General features: G+C 40.5%; 1 protein-coding gene across 1 annotated transcript in view; it reads right to left on the bottom strand.

Moving 5' to 3' along the window:
- PTK2 (protein tyrosine kinase 2) overlaps positions 1-19,031 on the bottom strand; it is a 230,038-nt gene that overhangs the window by 171,382 nt on the left and 39,625 nt on the right. The window contains exon 3 of the mRNA XM_074831417.1: positions 10,988-11,014. The gene's annotated coding sequence lies outside the window, so the exon portion shown is untranslated. The remainder of the gene's footprint in view (positions 1-10,987; positions 11,015-19,031) is intronic.

The raw sequence follows: 19,031 nt of genomic DNA, 5'->3' as shown, positions 1-19,031 counted from the left end.
AAAAGGCTCAGGAATCGAGATAACAACAGGGAGGGATGACTCACACGTTCTTAGGGGAAGAAAAAGAACATAAATTTAATTTAGACACTAACAATAACAACACTTAACAGAGTAGGACATTTCCACATAGTAAAGAAGCATTTCCACATACTAAAAACACCCTCCCCCCACACCTCCCTTCCTCCGGAGCTCAGTTTTGCTCTGGATTTCTCTACCTCCTCCCCTCCTAGAGGCACAGGGGACAGGGAATGGGGGGGGGGGGGGGTGGTGGTGAGTCCTGCCGCTTCTTCCTCCTCAGAGCGTGGGGAGGACTCCTCACATTCTTCTGCTCCAGTGTGGTTCCCCTCTCAAGGGAGACAGTCCTCCACAAACTTTCTCCAACGTGAGTCTTTTCCATGAGCCCCAGTGTTTCTAGAGCTGCTCTGGTGTGTGTCCCCCCACCATGCTGCAATCCTCCCAGCACCGAACGACAATGGGGGGGCTTCTTCCCACAGTGTCCTGGCCTTCTTCAGACAAGCCATCTGCTCCACTGTGGGGTCCTGCAGGTGGGCATCTCCTCCACTGGTGACCTCCACGGGCTGCAGGGGGAGCAGCCCTGCCCTCTTACCACGGGCTGCAGGGGGGTGCACCAGTGTACCTCCCTCCCTCTTTCTCCTCCTTTCTTCCACTGACCTCTGTGTTCACAGAGGTGTCTTCCTCACAACTCCTCCCCGTAACTCCAACTCCTCCTCCCAGGTTCCCCTTCTTAAATATGTTATCGCAGAGGCGCAGCCACCGTCACAAACTGGCTCAGCCTTGGTCAGAGCAGGGTCTGACTTGGAGCTGGGGGGGGAGCTTTGAGAAGCTTCTCACAGGGGCCACCGCTGTAGCCCCCTCTCCCACTACCAAAACACCCCTCCACACACACAAACCCAGCATAAACATCTACAATTTTTCTTAGTACTTCCTTTTTCCAGTCTTCCACTGAGGAAAAAAACCTTGCACAAATAAAAATTTAGTCGCTAACTACACAAGCAGAGCAGTGGAGCTATACATTAAGTGCTGTCAAGGATGTAAAAATAAACTAAAGGAAAGCTCATATAAACCTTTATTTATGTTCATTTTAGGCATAATCTATAACAAAGTAGTTGATAAAAGTTCAGCCATGCAATGTTTTTCCTCTAGGTTCACTGCAGCCCTTGATGTTCTACTTCAAACAAGCTTATGTGTATTTTGGGAGATCCTAAGCCACTCCCAACCCAGGTCTCACAGAACAAAAAACACAATCTAACAACTAACATTTTATATAAACCAACTACACAAGACCCAGCTTGATTTTCAGAATCTTTCTTTCAGTAACACTGTCATCCCCACCCTTCCTTTACTTCATAGTTGCTGCAATGAAAACCTTAGGTACTAACACACTACAGCAACCATCTCCATTGCACTCATCCAAGAAAGCTTCAGGTCTCATCAAAACCTACTGCCACTGATGCCAAATTCCACTAGTATTAACTTCTTGACAAGATGAAGGAATGGGGAAAACCTTCCTTTCCAGTAACTTTTGTGTTTTATCAGCAGAGAGAAACAACACGCCCCCCCCCCCAAAAAAAAAAAAACCGTAACATCTTGAAAAACTTACCAAGGCTCAGTCATTGTTCAGTCATTTAGGTTGCTTCCGCAGCAGGACACAACAACATGGGATGTGAATATAACTGGACAGGAGACCAATGTGGTGTGTGGGTTTAGCAGAAATTCACACAGAAACCTGTTAAGCGTATTATGCGTCTAAGTTGAAAGAACTCCAAGAGTTGAAGGGGTTACAGAAATTCGCAGGAACCGTACTTTCTGTGGAGCGGTCTTATAAAAACAGAGTGAATGTATCATGGGCATAATCAGGATATTGCTCACAGAACAGAATAAAGAACACATGTTTATGTACCATAATTACTCATTTCTTCAGTTTTCAAATTTCATGTTTTCCTTAAGTAACTCAGCACCAGAACAAGATACTTTTAGTGACTGCCACTGAAGGCTGTGTGTTGTAAAGAAGCAACAGAATCTCTCATTCACAATATTCACATAATCTACCCGGACTTATGCAAAGCATTTGATACTATGACATCCTTGTCTCTGAATTGGAGAGACATGGATTTGATGGATGGACCACTCGGTGGATAAGGAATTGGCTGGATGGTCGCACTCAAAGAGCTGCAGTCAACAGCTCGATGCCCCAGTGAACAGCAGTGACGAGTGGTGTTCCTCAGGGGTCAGTGTTGGGACCGGCGCTGTTTAACATCTTTGTTGGTGACATGGACAGTGGGATCGAGTGCACCCTCAGCAAGTTTGCTTATGACCAAGCTGTGTGGTGCGGTCGACACGCTGGAGGGAAGGGATGTGCCATCCAGAGGGACCTGGACAGGCTGGAGAGGTGGGTCTGTGCAAACCTCATGGAGTTCAACAAGGCCAAGGGCAAGGTCCTGCACAAGGGGCAGGGCAATCCCAAGCACAAATACAGGCTGGGCAATGAGTAGATTGAGAGCAGCCCTGCAGAGAAGGACTTGAGAGCAGTAGTGAATGGAAAACTGACTATAAGCCAGCAACATGTGCTCGCAGCCCAGAAAGCCGACTGCTTTCTGGGCTGCATCAAGAGAAGTGTGGCCAGCAGGTCAAGGGAGGAGATTCTCCCCCTCTACTCTGCTCTCGTGAGAACCCCCCTGCAGTGCTGTGTCCAGCTCTGGAAGCACCAACATCAGAAGGACACGGACCTGCTCAGGTGGGTCCAGAGGAGGCCACAAAGATGATGGGGGGACTGGAGCACCATCCCTGTGAGGACAGGCTGAGAGAGTTGGGGGTGTTCAGCCTGAAGAAGAGAAGGCTCCAGGGAGACCTTACAGCGGCCTCGCAGTACTTAAAGGGGCTACAGGAAAGATGGGGAGGGACTCTTGATCAGGGAGTGCAGTGATAGGAGGAAAGGTAACAGTTTTAAACTGAAAGAAGGTAGATTTAGATTAGATTTGAAGAAGAAATTCTTTAATGTAAGGGTGGTGAGGCACTGGCACAGGTTGCCCAGAGAAGCTGTGGCTGCCCCCTCCCTGGCAGTGTTCAAGGCCAGGCTGGACGGGGCTTTGGGCAACCTGGTCTAGTGGAAGGTGTCCCTGCCCATGGCAGGGGGGTTGGGACTAGGTGATCTTTAAGGTCCCTTCCAACCCAAACCATTCTATGATTCTATGATATCCTGATGCCCTGATTATACCTCATGGTCCTCCATTTATGAGGCTGGCTCTGCTCTTGGGTTTTTTTTTTTTCCTCCCGGAAGAGAAGACAGATGAATTCTCCAGTCCTCTTAGCAGATACCCACACTCTGCCTTGACTATACAAAAACTTTTATAAAGTAAAAAAACCCCCATACTAAAAAACAAACAAACAAAAAAAAACCCCAAAACACCCCCCCCCCCCCATAAGTTCCTAACCCCTTGCCAGATACCCTTAAAAAGTTCTTCTAAAAATTTGCAGCCATACAGTGTCCCATGGTATAGAGCAAGGGCTCACTGTATAAAGCAAGTACTGCTAGTCTTGCAATGTAAAAGCAAGACTCTCCAGCTGATGCTCGACTACAGCACTGGAAATTAGTTCACTGTTTGCACACAGTAAGTAAAAACCAGACAAGTTTATGCATATTCTGCTACTATCAGGATGTCTCAATCTACTGAGCTAAGAACGGGGACACTCTGGCCTTTACAAAGGTACCCACTGAAATGGGTGCACCAGCTCCACCTCTCTACTGCAAGCGAGCAGCAACCTCCACTTGTGAGAAGTGCAACAGCAGTCATTACACAGCTACTCCCAGAGGCCAAGAATTAGTTTCTCCTGAAGAAACATGAGAAATGCCACATTTCTGTAACCTTGGCAGAGTCCAGATAAAATTCTACTTTAGATCTAGATGGGGTACATTGCTTGGATGACCCTTATCAATGTCCATTCTGCTTTTTCTGCACTACCACTGCAGACAGTTTGCCAGCAAGAACATACGTGTTGATGTACAGTATGGAATGAATTTTCTTCACTTTCGGACTGCCTCAGCTGAATTTGAACTGTTAGTTCCTAGACATCCATTTTGTTTCAACAGAATGAAAGAGAATATTTAATAGCATAGAACCCACAAATAACCATTTTCAGTCTGCATTCCTTTGACTCCATAACAGGTAAACAGCTTCTCATAACAAATAAGCATCCTGTTCTAAGCAAAACATTACCTCAAATTACTTATTTTTCACAGCATGTAGTACAGAGTCCTAAGTCCTGCTGCAATTCCTCTGATATTACTACTGACAAAAATTCAGTACCTTGTGTCCTAGGTGGTCCCCCTCCCAAAATAAATACCCAAAGAATTTTCAGGGTGTTCTTCTTTTATATTTTGCCTAAAAGCTCTGACAAAACCTTGCTTGCTTTTTTTTTTTTTGAAGAATAAGATGAATGCCAACTCTCAGTATGTTTAAAATAAAGGGTTGGACAATCCTCCTTCCCCACACCCCTAATTATGCAAGATATAAAAACCTCTCAAATGGAAGACTAACAAACCTCTTCCTGGAAAACCTGGCTGAGGAACGTCAACAGGTGCCTGTATAACACTGAAGTTCAAGTTTCCTGTCCATCATCGTCAGTGAGAGAATATAAACAATCATAGTATTTCTAAAACAAACCTTCCAAACTAGGAATAAAATTAAGTACACTATCTAAAAGAAAGGAGAAAATGTGCAGATGCCTTAATTCAAAGCTGGACTGCATAATTGGAATCAGGATATTTCAAGTTATCCAGAGTGGAACAGCGCTGTTTCTCACCCACACATTTTTCTGTCACTGGCAAACTGAAGTTAAACAGTTTTCCCTTGGAAAAATATCCTTATTCCTCCAAACTGCAAAATTCCTATTCTAAAGACGTAATTTGTAATATTAACTTCTAAGGAAGCAGATAAAAATTTCCAATTTCTCCTAAAATAGCAACGAATTAGAACAATTTGTATATGATGCACCCTTGACTACTGAATTCTTCCACTTCAAGATGACTGCATAGGAGTAAGCAAGAACAATCCTCAGAGCACTGTGTACGTCCCCAAAAGGTTGGGACCCACAACTACAGACAGGAAACTATAGAGGAATGTGCTGAACTGCTGCTTTTTTGTTTGTTTGTTTGTTTTAAACTCTCAGGCTATTAACCCAGCTTGTTAACATTTAGAGGAACATTGGGCATAGGACTCAAAGGACTTTCCATGTCATCAACTTCTACTCCCTACTTCCTCATGCAATCACGTCATAGTCCCATTAAGTGATAAATATATCAAATTTCACCTTCTCTGAGCATCAAAACGCAAGGGCATGTAGTGATAAGACAAAGGGTAACAGTTTTAAACTGAAAGAGGGTAGATTTAGATTAGATATAAGGAAGAAATTCTTTACTGTGACGGTGGTGAGACACTGGCACAGGTCGCCCAGAGAAGCTGTGGCTGCCCCCTCCCTGGCAGTGTTCCAGGCCAGGCTGGACGGGGCTTTGGGCAACCTGGTCTAGTGGAAGGTGTCCCTGCCCATGGCAGGGGGGTTGGGACTAGATGGTCTTTAAGGTCCCTTCCAACCCAAACCATTCTATGATTAGGGGTGCCATATCACCCCCAATGTTCCTGATTTACATCACAATTTCTTTTTTTTTAATCCTACTCTTAATACTGTATATTGAAACTTCTTTCCTTCTACCCCGTGTCCCCCTTTTTCCTCTATACATACTCACAGAAAACAATGGTCTGCAGTCAGGGCAAGCTTCTTAACTATACACCATTTTTACAGATTGTCATGGCAAATGGGAGAGGCTTCTGACAGTTGGAAGCCAGCACTCCTGTCTTCAAGAAGGGCAAGGAGGGAGGGTCTGGGTAACTAGCGCCTGGTTAGCCTTACCTCCATTCCTGACAAGGTGGTGGAGCAAATAACCCTTGGAAACATTTCTAAAAATATGAGGACAAGGTTATCAGAAGTAGTTTGCATGGATGTATGAAGGGGAAATCATGCCTGACCATCCTGGTAGACTTCTATGATGAAAGTACTAGCTGGGTAAGGGGAAGTTGTTTCTCTTTACTTCAGCAAGGCTTTCAACACTGTCTCCCATGACAACATCCTAATAGACAAACTGACTGAGTATGGACTAAATAAACGGACAGTGAGATGACATGGAAACTGTCTGGACTGTCAGGCTCAAAGGGTTGTTATCAGCAGTGTAAAGTCCAGGTGAAGTCCAGCCACTACAAATAAAAGATCAGTAAGAACACAAATTTCTAAAGGAAAAAAGAAGAAATTCTAAGTTATCTAAATTTTAGTCTGTTGTTTAACATGTTTCATCATGTCAGCACTACTACATAGGTCAGGTACACTGATAAAAATGTTAACCTTTTTCATAACAAACTATGCTGTTGCTATTGACCTATGTGGACATTAGCTATAAAATACGGATGGGAGTGCAGGGAAGAGAGCGGTGCCAAAAGCACAGAAAAAATAAGCATAGAAATAGTAAGATTTAACACAAATAATAGCAAGGGAAGCTTCCTGAAAGTGACATTTGAGTTCTGTTGGCAATAACCTCATCCAGTAGTAATAAAAATTTTGGGATTTTGTTATTTGGAAATCTAGAAACAGCACTTACCTCGCTGGTAGTGAAAAGAATTAAAACTAAAAGGCATATCTAAAACTAAAAGGCATCAAAAGAAGAAAAGCCTTCTCACATCTTCTGAACCATAAGGGGCACGCAGGTAACTATTTTAACCTGACAGCACTAACATTTCAGTTCCATACTCTTTCATTTGTAAGATCACCTCATAATTTAAGTGCAAATAAAAAAATTACAACCAAAACCATCACAAATATATGAAAATTAAATTAACTGTTGTATAAAGTCAGAATTCTTAATAAAATTTGCAGATTCCTAGAAGCAAAAAAATCCTGATTTTCAAAGGGATTACTGAAAACGTTATTTTTAGTGAAAAAGACAGTGCAGATTCCCTTCTGTAATCCCTTAAGCACCGTATCAGGCATTCTGACATGAGAGGAACTGTTTACAGTTTTAGTGAAGCTTGTATTTAGTTCTTATTTGAAACTGAAGTGACAAATGAAAAAACCACTATTTTGTGGTTTTTTACTTTTGACTATACAGTTGGTTACTTTTTTTACCCCTTTAAACAGGGACATTAACAACAGTTCTCTGCTCATGGTATTGAGTTTGTTCTCAGCTGCATGAATAATCGCTGCATAATTTATTATCCCCTGTCATACATGTGAGCATTTATTTTAAGAATTCTGCATATTCTTGATTCTGTCAGTTCTTGCTACTGCAACTTCATCTGGCAATTTCTCAACTGGTTTTTAATTTTCCATCTTTTAACATCATAGAAAGTATCCATGCCATTGTTTGGGTTTTTTTTTAATTCTAGTCTGAAAAACTATGCTGCATTTCAAGTTGCTATATTTAAGTTCACCACAGAGGCAGGTGTAGATTTAGGATAAGGAAGATCTGATTACACAGCACAGCATTAAACACCCCACCTCATATCCGGTGGGTAAGAGAAAAAAGCAGCAACAGGTTGTTTTGAGGGAGTATGCTTCTGTGAAAGGTGCCAGGAGATTAATCTGGTTTAATTAAATGGATCACTAGCAGGCCGTATGTGAGACGCAAGGCCATATACACTAACGAAAGACTGAATGAGGACATGTTTTTAATTCAGAAACAACAACTTGTTTAGGTTGAACTAAATTGTGTAACAACCTTTTTTTTTTTTTTTTTTTGGTCCTAAATGAGCACTTGGAACTTAAATCTGTTCAAAAACCATTTAATATTTCAAGATAACAATGACAGTGTGTGGATGGTGCTTACCTAAATTGTACCCTATACATCAAAAAACTGCACACAAACCCATCAGACAGACTTCAAATACACTGCATATCTGAAAATAAGCTACACAAAGGATGCTCGCTTCCTATTAATTTTTCAATACCTTATGCCAGGAGACAGGAAGATTTTACCTGAGTCACCAGATGTGCTTTGAAGGAGAGAGTCACCAAGAACAAACGTCTGTCCGTAAGATTCCATTCTGGGAGAATGTTTTGTTCCATTTTTAACCAAAAGAACAGTATATGCTCATTTCTTACATTTATCTTTATACTCCTCTACTTAACTAGTAAAGTTCTTTGGTATAGCTTTTTACTTCTTTACTATTTATTGATTCCGGTAATGAATACTTATTTGCACTACAGGATCAAGAAGAAAGGACCAAGTCTAAAGAAAAGTCACCTACATCACACAGATGCTATACCTGTTTTAAATTCAGAGAGCAACCAAATCCAGCAGGGATTGTTTTTAATCCCAAAAGTGCCAACAAAGTTTAACTGCATTTACCAAAGGAGACTAGTCTTTCATTCCTCCAGGCATACTGTGAACACACTCATGTTCCAAGATAACTTCAGAGATAGACAGGAGTACTGTGTTCTCTATCCAGCTTTGAAATTATATTTTAGCAAGTTGCCCTCCAAGCCCCTACTGGTTCACATTCCAAAAATTCTCTATGCTGATATCCATAGCCTCAATTACAAGGGAGTATAAAAAACAAGTTACCCATAGACTTCAAAGGAGTGATACAGATTAATGTAGATAACTCTCCTGAGTAACGATTTAACTAACAACCTAATCAGCTAATGCATTCAACAGCACACAAACAATCCTTCTTTACAGGATTTTACTATGAAATGAGAGCAAAAAGGCAGTGTCCTGGATGACCTTGGTATACCACTGACTATAGGAATTTACATGTAATAATAACCTCAAACAAGACACTACAATAAAGACCATTTTAAGTAGTCTCCTCCCTACTGCAAAGTCTTCAAACATTGCAAAAGCCCCCACCCCCACCCCACCCCATATTATAAAGCAAGTTTAGACTACTAAAACCAGGTGGCAAAAGTCAGAGCATTTCTAGTGACATCTATTGTCCATTACTAAAAGTGGCACCCAGAAGAAAAGATAAAAGTTCTTCAAAACTTGCAATAAGAAAATACCATTATTTATTGCAAATACAAGTTCTGATGATTAAAACTTCCCATCTGAATGCAGAACCTCATCTTTATTCAAATGCATTATATCTTTTATCCTGGCTATTTGTCCAATTTGACAACTTTCTTTTGAATTTTAATCCCATCATGCAATGTGCTCGTAACTCTTTTTGTATTGGTGTTACTGGCAGATTAAATAGGCACATAAAGTCCGTCATCATGGTCATTAATGAAAATACTGTAATATCACAGGACAAGTAAGACCTCGGTGGGACTCCATTTGACACATCTTTCTCTTCTGACGTTATTTTAGCTTTTTTAAAACAGGTTTTCTTAGTTCATTTATCAGTGAATACTGACAAATCCCTGTGATAAGCAAGACATGGTGTGCAGCTTGTCTACGCCCTATAAAGGCCTCTTACCATACCATGGAAAAAGGTTATAGCTTCAAAATCCTGGGCAAATCTTTGCCCTCTATCAGTACTTCAGTGACTCAGCTAACAAGTACAATTAGGACACTCCCACACATGTATCCAAATTGAAAAGAATAATCTCATTGTGACTCAGATTCACAGTACCAAACTCTTCAAGTCCCAAATGGAAACTCGGAAGAAGTTTCATCACACATCCTTGTTTTAGAAGCTGCAGAAAAAAAACACAGCCCTTATCTTCCTGTCAGCCTCACCTAAACACCAGGCATTTATTTTTCCAATATTTTCCACAAATACTTGCCTTCCTGAGAACTGCTCTCAGCAGTCAAAATCATTTTAAAGATGTCTTCCTTAAAGAAAACTTCTTCCACATTTAGAGCTCTCTTTACTGCTTCAAGCAAATGTTATTTTTTCCAGAACAGCCACACTAAAGTTCTTGTGGAAAGACTACAATGTATCAGCTTTTAATTGAAATTGCCATTTGATTCAAAGGTAAAAGAGAAACTACCCCTGGAGCAGATTCATCCTAAGTACCATTATACTCTAGATACTCGCTTGTAAAAAAATATTTTGTGGACAGATATGAAGGACATGTCAGTAAGAAGAAATAAAAGAACAGATACATAAGCAAAGTCACCAACGCAGAGTAAGGACAAAAGGTGTCAAGCCTGCTAACGAACATCCAGTCCCTTGCTCAACCAGGAGTAAAAGTGCACTACAATTATGGTTCTAGAATTCACATCACAAACACTGAATAGATGGACAAAATGCTAGGAACAGAAGACATCCTCATTCTGAGCTCTACATCACAACTTGAGCCCACAGCACAAGTGAATTTAGAAAGCTTAATACTTGATTAAAGACCAAATGTATCAAGCAATAAACAAAAAGTGCTATTTTTAAAAATCAGGTCGGTGAAGTTGTTTTTTTTGGTGGTTTTTGTTGTCGTTGTTTTGGTTGGGTTTTTTTTTCATTTTTAAACACCACTGATAGGAGACACAGGGTCCAACAGAGCAGCAGAGTATTTCCAGCTCCAGCACAAGTCACCTGTGACCCCAAGCCAAGTGAACGTGTCTGTCACCTTCCCCACTACCACGTGGGGAGATTCCTTCCACCCATAAACCACCCATCCATGTTTCCCTGCACTCTGTCCCTCTGATTCACCACTAATACTATTTGTGGCTGCTCCTAATCTGTTATTCTGACAGCTGTATCACACGCTGTGCTGAGTCGTTTTAAGCATTAACTGTATCACACACATATTTAACAACTGCATATAAATATATCTGTTGCCTCCTCTCCTTGTCAAAATACACTATTTAAATGTAAAAAAATCTGTACCTCAACAGGTTTTGTTTTGACCTCAGATCCCCACATGACTAACTACCATGACAGTACCAATAAGAACCGATATTCTGATTATATAAAAGCATGACTATATTTCAAGCAAGCCGCTTGCTGTCACATCAAGACATAAATGAAAGAAGAGAACTTACCTGCTGGCAAGGAAAGTCTTGAAATATCTGTAACAATAAAGAAATACATTTAGAAACAGAAGGAAAAATAGCTGTAAAATTGCATTGGCCTAATCAGTTTTCTGCAAGGCTGTACTTGTTTAATAAAACACATTATCTGAAGCAATTTGCTAGCTTCTAGGCATGCCACATGCAAATCAAAAGCATTTTCCTTGTCTCACCCTGTTCATTAACAAGATTACATTTTGCCCACCTAACTGAAGGACAAAGATTATACTGGTAGGCAATGAGAGTAATTACTACAGCAGAATACAGGTCACTACGCACAAATTAAGTGTTACATATGGATTTCACCATTATCACCTACATAATTTCAGAGCTGAAAGTGTCAGGGTTAGTCTTCGCATGCGAAGAGGACATTATTGTATGTTTTCTTTATTCTTAAACCTTTAGAGAAAAGGTAGCCAAGCTCACAAATGGGTAAGTATGGAACACAAGGGAAAATAATACAAGAAAGGAGACTGCTTTTTGTCACTGAGGCACACGAGACACAGTTGCTGAACATTTTTATAGTACGTGCCCAGGTTGTCTAGAGCTGCAATCAACTTTACAAGAACCACTGTCTCAGAGTCTAAATAGATCATATTAAAAATTATACCCTAAAGAAAGACAGGTATAAATGCATATACATTAAATTTTCCTGAATTGGTACTTATATAAACTATAACCCATTACATTCCTTCTGCTTGCTTTTCATACATCGACTTGTCATCTCAGCACACATGATCGTAACTGGGACTTGAGGTGCCGATCAGAGTTCAGAACAGAAACTAGAACCCACAAAGAATGAGAAAGCAAGAATTACTCAAAGCCTCTAAGGACAAGGACTGGGGATACACATCAAACGGTTAACAAAAGCTGAAATAAATGCAAGTATGGTGGGACAAGAGAGAGGAACTAATAAAACAAATGAGTAAAACTGATCTGAACCTAAGAAAAAGGTCTGCACGCTTATATAGTTAAAAGAAGACAGCAATGTTGAGTAATAAAACTGTCGTACTGAGTACAAAATCCACATGGAATCTGAACTTTAACCATAGGTATAGTAACCGGAACAGACTCAGGGATTATCAGGGCAGATGGTCACTGCTTTGCTACCTATCAGAAGAAATAACAAGGCTTAATAAATTTATTAGCCCTGCTGTCACCAACATTCTCAACATGACGCTAGCTTTCATTTACAATCCATATTTGTGGCTCAAAACATGATAAAACTTGAATACCAAAGAGAATTACACCTGAAATTTAAAGGCAGCCTACTAAAACTTTCATAGATGAACTATAGTATTCTGAGGAGATAATGAAATGGCAACACACAAAGTTGAAACACACTTAAAAGACGAAATGAAAACAGCAGCTAAGACACCACACAAAACAGAGAAAATACTGCATGCTTTATTCTGGTATAACATATAAAGTTTAAAAAGATAAGAAGGTACATTTAAGAGAGGCTCATCATGCTGTCTGCTTATGAACATAACCATCTTAGGTAGTAAGAAATGCTTTGAGATAGGAGAAACCCAGACAGGAAGAAGATGTATAAACTGGAGGAACAAAAAAACCTTAAGTCGCCTCCTGCAACAGCTCCTGCACAGAATCCAAATCAGCACATACGGAATGGAGCCTTCTTCCAGCAGAAAAATATGTTACAGTGACAATTAATTTGGAAAATTAAATGAAGAGAAAGTCTGCATCTTTTTCTCTGTTTATATATGTTTAATAATTTCCGTGCACTCTTTTATAAAGTCACAAAAAAATTCCTGCTTGGCACTAGGATATACAACTGTATAACAACTGTAGCTACCTGAGTAAAATAACTAAAATTGCACCGTAGAAAATACCATATTTGATTTTAATTCTTCTACAGTGATAGAAACTAATCTCTAAATGCCATTATAATTAAAGAACATTGACAAATTTAAGTTACTACAAAAAATTACAAGCTGCATTAAAATTTTCTTCTAATTCTTGATGTACTGGAAATGTGTTATTGCAGCATTTATTACTCTTGAAGCAGGCTATTTGCTTAAGTGTGCCTACACAACAGATTTCAAGACAGTAACGGTAAACATAACCACCAGAAAAATACATTATCGTATACACACAGATAGGCACAAAACATTAATTTACATTCCAGGAACTTAGCCATACAATTTCAAACACCTCCAGGGAAAGCTCTGCAGCTAAGATATGCACATATTTTTAACTTAAGAAAGACCTGACCATATTCTAGTGTTTGTTCCTAACACCTGAGCCGCTGCTTCCACTGTGATCTCTCCCCACACAGGCACCCGCATTCACATAGATCCCATTACTGCACTGGGACCTACCCAAATGGGGGACCTACAAGACCAGCACCGTTACTATATTTAAGTCAAACATTGTAACGATTTCTTACTTCCATGTTCCACTGCAAATTAGTGCCACAAGTGTATTAACTGAAGAGATGCTACACCTCTGGGACAAGTGTACCGAACAGCTTCCTGCAAGTACACGTTCTTCTAATACAATTTAGTGTAAGAGAGACTGTTTTCTACAATTAATTGACACACACTAGATTTAAAAACAAGTAGGACAAAAGAAATTGAAGCCTGAAGGTCAGATCAGTCTACTCAAAATTGCATAAATGTACCTAGCAAGCTACTTGTATCGTATTTTTCAAAGATTTCCATTAAGCACAAGGTTCTTTATAGGCTAATGCATCTTAATTCTGGCAAACACCAGCTGCTACAGAAATATCAACTCATAATAGCATAAATGCAGCAAACACTGTCACGATTCCAAAGATAAAAGTAACAATTCCACTTCTGTGTGTGTGCGTTTGTGTATCCAGACACCACAACAGTAACTGAAATGTTCATTACCTTCATGTGTTTCCATTAGCTGCAGAGTCACATCGGGAACTTCAACGGTATTTCTTACCCTTGGGTTTACCCTGTCTCCCTAGCTTGCTCTCATTTTTTCTGGCTTGAAACTTCTTAGCTTTATTCTCCAAATATGGTTTTTCATTTACCATCAAACACTGAAAAAAGACTAGTGAATTCTGGCAACATTTTAAAAACTTCATTCACTGAGAAGTAAACTGAGACTACGCATTTAGATAAATATGCATTTCAGACCATGTTTACTAACTTGCCTTCTCTGCTGCACAAAACCTTTCCCTTTCTGAAGCACATTCAACCTCTATACAGGAGAAAGTCATTCAATGCTGAGATTTTAGGAGAAAAAACAAAAGGCTCCTAATCTGGTTTGTGACTATAAGGAGAGACTATCTGGGGGAGCTGTCCTGTTGGTAAAGATTCCCTCATGCGATGGAGCTCTGGACTGACTTTTTTCCTACAGCTCATTTCCTGAATGCATGTGAATGCTGTCACACAAACCACACTTACAGCTGTACAACATGAACCAACCTTTGGTCTCCTATCTGCTCCAAAGTAGTTCTTCAAAGTGGAATTAACAATTATATTTCAGGCGTTTCTACTCCTACTGGTACTTTCAAGGATCAGTCACGTTCTGCATTTATATTCTTACATGTCTCACCGTGCCGCTAGGTAGGGAGCAAACTGTCAGTCTGAATAGGCAGAAAAAAAAATAATTTTAGGATCCTAGTCTTTACAAATTTTTACATAGTTTGTAAAGTTTAATCAGTTCTCAAGGAAAACTGGTTTTATCCCAAATAGATATTGGGAGGATGGAGCAGATGGCCTCAAGAAGTCCTTTCCAACCAAAGGTTCTGTAATACCATATACAGATGACAATAAGAGAACTGGAAAGAAGCTGTAACATTAGAGGTGCTACAAAATAAGAAAGTTCCTCAGCCAACAAAAACTTGCCAAGTAAACCAATTATCTACATGAATTCACTGAGGAACAAAACAGAGACTATGTTTTAAAGAAAGAATAGTACTTTTATTTCTATACCCACTGAGATGGTTTGGGGTAGTATAGTCCTCAAACAGGCTTTGTGGATCCCATCACAAATAGTTTTTTCTATGATTTATGGATGCCCCAAGTACCAGATATCTCTAACACTATATTTGTTTTTGTGAAACTATGCATTTTGCATTGCAGAGTTTCCTCAAATGTCTTCTTGGAAATGGAGCCGCAACTTTTAATTTTCTTTCCAAGAGTAACATCTAATCATCAAAAACAGGAATATTTTGTGAGCTTCATGTTCCTACCTCAAGGTAAAATGAGAATATGGCTCCATGGACAACTATGGAGGCTCAGACTCTCACCCCATCTGCAGCACTGATCTCTTTCCAGAGCTGTGGTAAGCAGCAGACCACAAGAAATTTAATCCTGTTCTCCTGTAGCAGGAACTGACTGACTCCAACTTAACAGTATTCCCTTGAAATGAATTCAGATATTCAGTTCATGAACCGATCTCTCATTCCAGTGAAGAGTAAAGGCTCGCAGCACACGAGGAACCACAGACCACAGTCTCCAGGAAGCCGAGCAGCACATGTCATTCGACAACAATCCTTCCAACTGAACTAGGAATATCACAGACTCAACGTAAGATGCAATTTTCCTATTTATCTACTGGTACCAAAATCATTTTGGAATACACGCACATATTCAGTTTTTAGTCTTTGCGTGACTGATGCTGAAAGATGCTGTCTTAGAGGCTCGATTCAACAGCCTTGAAGTCTCCCTTTCTATTCTTCTCTGGCATGCTGAAGGCAGCTGGATGTTCCTCTAATCTTTAATGAAGTTGAGATCTCATTGCCTATGTCAAAATATTTTGCTTTTTTTAAAGAGTAAATAAGTAAGCAGAAAACATAAGTCACCTTTCAAAAAAACTGCTTTGAAAAATTCTGTTTGTTGAGAAACTCAAGGAGTTATTCACGATCATCCGACCTATTGAGCAAAGACCTTGGAGATACGATGAATTCATTCTGACAGCACACCCACTAAGGAAAAGCTGTTAAAACATTTTACAATATGATTAAAAGATTGCATAAACCACCGATTAGATTGTTCCATGTATCTACTTTTTTCCTTCATCATTAAATGTGCATCCCTTGTTTCTAACCTAAATCTAACCTACTTCTAATTTAGCAATCTGCAGAGCTGAATGTTAATAGCCCTTTATTATATCATTTCCCATTAAGGCAATTTTAGGGCAATTTTAAAGAGCAACTCAGTAAAATCTTTTCTTATATTAGCTATGTAGAATGAGAGGCAGAAATGGCTCACTATAAAGGCCCATTTTTCTAAACCTTTGATCCTCTTTACAGGCCGTTAAATGTTCAAACTATTTTTGCTTTTAGTAGCTTCCTCAATTTGCAAACACCAATACCTGACACAGTATTCATACGCCAATCATAACAGCACTAAAAATACCATTTGCTTACTTAGACAGAGGGTTTTTTCCCTATTGACATATTTATTGCATTTGCCTTAGGCACAGCAGCCGAATATCCAGCATTAACTGCAAATTTTTATCTGTTACCATGGGGAGAGATGAAGTGAGACAATTACAGGACAGACACCTCCATCCACAGAACTTGCCAGCATTTTTTTGTGCTTTGGCCAGATCAGAAGAAATTTATTGCAGAAAATCACACATCTTTTGTTTACAACCCCACTTCATAGGAGATCCATGTTGCACTGCAGTCCTTTCTTATCTTTGTTTAAATCTTTGCTTCAAGTTCCTTCCAGTACTTAAAGGGGGCTTATAAGAAAGAAGAGAGAGACTCTTTATGTGGGAGTGTAGGGATAGGACAAGGGGGAATGACTTTAAACTGAAAGAGGGTAGATTTAAATTAGCTATAAGGAAGAAATTCTTTACTGTGAGAATGGTGAGGCCCTGGCACAGGCTGCCCAGAGAAGCTGTGGCTGTCCCCTCCCTGGAAGGGTTCAAGGCCAGGTTGGACACGGCTTTGGGCAACCTGGTCTAGTGGAAGGTGTCCCTGCCCATGGCAGGGGGGTTGGGACTAGATGAGCTTTAAGGTCCCTTCCAACCCAAACCATTCTATAATTCTATAACTGTGAATATCAGCAGTAATGATTTAATGTTTGCTTTTATGTCTGTTGAAAAGGTTAACTAGCAAGCAGCCAGAAAGAACTGCTACAAGATCCTCCTTGGGAAACATGCATAGCCTATGTTACATTTTTGAGTAGTTCTGTTTAACCAGTTATTAGTTTTAATGGAAGCTGCTGCCTCTGAGACACAAAATCAACACAAAATTAAGGCAAGTTACAATTAGAGGACCAACTGAAGTACTGCACAGAACACTAACCTTTTTTTCAGACTATGTGTTTGGTTGACAAAATAGGTACTAGGCACATTTACAATGTGATCACCACCATATCTGACATACGTCAAATAGCTTTAAACACACATGAGTATAATGTTAGTACAGCAGTACAAGTGTCAGCTAACTTGTCCTGTACCTCAGGAACATGTTCAGTTTATATTTGCTTCCATAACTGGCAACAAATTGACATATCAGTAGCTAATTAACTGATGCATTGTTCTCACTGCCCCCAATCTTCTGTTTATACCTGCCTTCTGCTTCCCACCCACTGTCATTTAAAAACAAAAGCAATATTCAGTCTCCTTAGTATACAGGATCGACAAAAAAAACATTTCAACAGTTTCCAATCACAATTTCCCCTCTCTCACTGAGAAAAACTCCTCCTAAATCATTCTGCTTATGGTTCACAAATACTAAGTTTTGAAACTGAAAATAATCCAAATTCTGATTAAGATGCTGAGAGTAATCCACATGTATTTTCCTTCATCTCAGCTGAACTCTGCCCTGAACTAAAAGGGCAGGCACCTGGACACTTTAAATTCATTTACATCACATCACTGAGCATGGCCAGTGTGGCAGGGGCACTGTCCCCACCACCCCTGACAACACTAGAAACTTCTTGACCACTGGAAGGAAAGAGTTAAAACTAGAAGCCGTGGTTTGGGGGTTGAGAGAAGTTTCTAGACTGCTGACCATATGTGACCACAGATCAGATTCGACTAGCGGAGGGCAAGTGGAGCCAGTCCTCCTCGGAGCAGGGTCTGTGGTCAGGGACTCTCCCCTCGGGTTGGGATGCTGCCCAAGGTAACTCCTCAAGACCAAGAGCCGTCATCTTTTAGATGAGTGACTGTGAGCTTTGAGTCATCATACCAAACTCAGGATCTTAAGTCAGCTGTGTAGTAATTAATTCCATTTGGCATCTTGAACCGTTTATTAATCACAGAATCATCTAGGTTGGAAAAGACCTTGAAGATCCTCCAGTCCAACCATGAACCTCACACTGACCATTCTCAACTCCACCAGATCCCTCAGCGCTGGCTCAACCCGACTCTTCAACCCCTCCAGGGATGGGGACTCCCCCCCTGCCCTGGGCAGCCCATTCCAACGCCCAACAACCCCTTCTGCAAAGAAATACTTCCTAAGAGCCAGTCTAAACCTTCCCTGGCACAACTTGAGGCCATTCCCTCTTGTCCTATCACTCATTACTTGGTTAAAGAGACTCATCCCCAGCTCTCTGCACCCTCCTTTCAGGGAGTTGTAGAGGGCGATGAGGACTCCCCCAGCCTCCTCTTCTCCAGACTAAACAACCCGAGTTCCCTCAGCCGCTCCCCATCACACCTGTGCTCCAGACCCTTCACCAGCTTCGTTGCCCTTCTCTGGACACACTCGAGTCATTCAATGGCCTTTTTGGAGTGAGGGGCCCAAAACCGAACACAGTCATCGAGGTGCAGCCTCACCAGTGCCGAGTACAGGGGTAAGATCACTTCCCTGTCCCTGCTGGCCACGCTATTGCTGATACAGGCCAGGATGCCACTGGCCTTCTTGGCCACCTGGGCACACTGCTGGCTCATGTTCAGCCAGCTAATGTCTGTCAGAGTGTTGGGTGATTTTGATTAGAGCAGGCTTCATTTCTGGTTTATCACCTGTTAAACAATTTTGGTTAAAATAAATTTCCTTTGAGTTTGTCATCTCTCTCCCTAATTTGATTTTGTAAGCCTCTACAACATTTAAATTGGTCTA

The sequence above is a fragment of the Strix aluco genome, chromosome 1, assembly GCF_031877795.1.
Source record: "Strix aluco isolate bStrAlu1 chromosome 1, bStrAlu1.hap1, whole genome shotgun sequence".
NCBI lineage: Eukaryota > Metazoa > Chordata > Aves > Strigiformes > Strigidae > Strix > Strix aluco.
Note: the sequence above shows the minus strand (reverse complement) of the source record. Positions and strands in the feature narration are given on the sequence as shown.